This window comes from Phalangium opilio, unplaced genomic scaffold (assembly GCF_054372755.1).
Source record: "Phalangium opilio isolate 3A_F unplaced genomic scaffold, DU_Popi_V2 ptg000070l_1, whole genome shotgun sequence".
Classification (NCBI taxonomy): Eukaryota; Metazoa; Arthropoda; class Arachnida; order Opiliones; family Phalangiidae; genus Phalangium; species Phalangium opilio.
In genome coordinates this window covers 10,188,595-10,191,154 of record NW_028324182.1, presented here as the reverse complement: position 1 = coordinate 10,191,154, position 2,560 = coordinate 10,188,595, and the positions used below count along the sequence as shown (strand labels likewise).

The following is a 2,560-nucleotide window of genomic DNA, read 5'->3' as shown; positions in this document are numbered from 1 at the left end:
TCAGTACAGTGTTTCTGAAAGTTCGATCAGATATTTAGGGACATAGCCCTCTATCTGTTAGTGATGTCCCCACCCCTTCCGAGGCAAATAGTATTCCTCCAACGCAGGGGATACAGCACAGAATTCACTCCCCTTCTCTAACTAAATTACTCTATTATACTTGATCTTTCGCAGGGGATACAGCACAGAATTCACTCCCCTTCTCTAACTAAATTACTCTATTATACTTGATCTTTTCATAGAACACTTCGAGTTAATGTACTTTCTATCCAACTCCAAAGTAGTAAATGTCAGATCGCGAAAAGAAAGGCGGCTAGCTAGAAGAGGAAGAAGAGACTCCTTTTATGTCTGACGTACTCGGAAAACCCTCGATGAAGACGTAAACATTAACCGCGTGAGAATAATTTCATCCCATCATTTTTATATCAAGATTGAAGAAATCCTCGCGTTTACGTTAAATGTTTGTTATTTTGGCGCTAAAATCGAGGGACCCCATCAAAGAAACACGACGAGTCGAGCTAGCTAGCTAGCAAACAGAAATTTCTAAAGTCCGTTCTGCCAGGAAATATTTTTAATTTTTACGCTATAAGCCAAGAATTAAATTTTTGCCAAAAATTACATAAATTCCAAACATTTTTCAGTCTGAAATGTCCTAGAACAATTTTCCTCATCATCCGAACCCCTGAAGAGTCTGGTAGCCCTAAAATTTTAGCCTACTTTTAAGAAGAATATAACACACGATATAATAAATCTCCTACATAGTTGTTGAGCGCCTTCCATGGTTTACTTAAAAATTTCCATTGACAAACAAACGCTTGAGACGAGTTTTAGCGCAATGCTAAGCCGATTAAATACTACATACTCAAAACTGCAGTGGAGGGCTCAGAACGTTAAATTCTTTTTTCTGTTTATTTTTTTTTTTTAACTTTATCCTTCAAATGTAGAAACGTAATTCGAGTAGAAAGCGTAACATATAAAGAGAGAGTGAAAGCCCTTCTATAAAACAGCAAAAACATTAGTAATTATAAGGGAATTATCAGGTTTCATCGTCCCTTAATAACGACGCTGCCCAAAACCTAAAAGATATTATGTTTTATAGCCATAAACGTTAAGTAAGCTTTTCTTTTTCAAACATTAAGGGCCACTTTAGACCTTGTAAAATTTGTTTCCAAGGGTTTAAAGTTACCTTAAACTAAGTTTTCTTTATAGATTTATTCAACCATATCCGTAACGAATAGCTTAACAGTAGTAGAGCTCTTGTAATCGCCTGAATATTTTTTTAAAATTATTAAAAAAAAAAATCTTAAAAATTTAGTTAAACTAATTTAAAAATACGCCTTATTTAAATTCTCGATTCAAAAATATCTGGTCCTATGAGTTCCTATGTTCTTCTATCAGGGTTCGTACAACCTTTGGGAAAACGATGCAATTTCCCTGATATTTCCAGGTTTTTCCCATGTATTTTCCTGATATTTCCAGGTGCAAGGCCACCTAGTAAGTGCTGGTTTGGGTCTTTTGAAGTAATAACTACCTGAGTGGACTGTGGTTATTTTTGTCGAAGCCACCCCTTCGCAAGGCAAACTTATTCAAGCCTCACAAATTTCCCTGAATTTTTCAAAAACTTATAAAATTCCCTGAGATTTTCCTCAATTTTACAAACAATTATAAAATTCACTGAGATTTCCCTGAATTTAATTCAACAATTAATTTAAATGACATTTCCAGGCTTGTATGAACCCTGTCTATTATAAAATATCAAACATGGAATACAGGATTTATATAGAAACCGAAATTTTTAACCCTTTTATCACACACAAATGACTCAATATAACATTTACTAGACCATAGAGTCTCTCACGCTATTAGAGATCTTTTAATATCTTCTCTCCATGGCCATAAAACTAAACTTAACTTTGATTTAATTTAATTAATAACCGCCAGCGGCCACCCCGACAATACCAATTGAATAATTACTCGTGTCATTACTAAATAGGATGAATTAAAAATAATAATAGCACCGCAAAGAGCATAGATATGACGTGGCTTATCTTTATTATAGTACCGGATAAGAAAGATTGCGTAGTTTCAATGGAATTAATAATAATTAGTGATTAAAAATTTTCATCATTGGAGGCGCGGGGCATCGATCCCCGTACCTCTCACATGCTAAGCGAGCGCTCTACCATCTGAGCTACGCCCCCTGATGATAAGATTTTGAACTTAAATTTAATTCAAAAGGCGCCAATAAAGATTATTTAGGTCAAGAAATTTCTCGTCGAGCTAGTTTCTCATGAGAGACACTTTTAAATTCCGGCTTTGAAAATACTTTTACAATATTCTTAGCTATAAACGGGTCCTTTTCTTCAACATATCTCGATTGTTTTAAGAGATAATACACACCATTCCAACAAGGAGGATTAATACCATTTAAACTGCAGGAGTCCAGGCCAGGGCCGGAAGTAAGCACAGGACACTGGACATAGTCCAATAAAATTTTAAAATGTCCCATAATTTTTTAAAAAACTAAGGGGGTCACTGGACGGTTGACCAGTAAATTTTT

General features: G+C 35.0%; 1 non-coding gene across 1 annotated transcript; it reads right to left on the bottom strand.

Annotated features, from left to right (window-relative positions):
- Positions 1 to 2,128: 2,128 nt before the first annotated feature.
- On the bottom strand, positions 2,129 to 2,201 carry TRNAA-AGC (transfer RNA alanine (anticodon AGC)). Its single transcript has one exon. It is a non-coding gene; the product is annotated as a tRNA-Ala (tRNA).
- Positions 2,202 to 2,560: the final 359 nt, after the last annotated feature.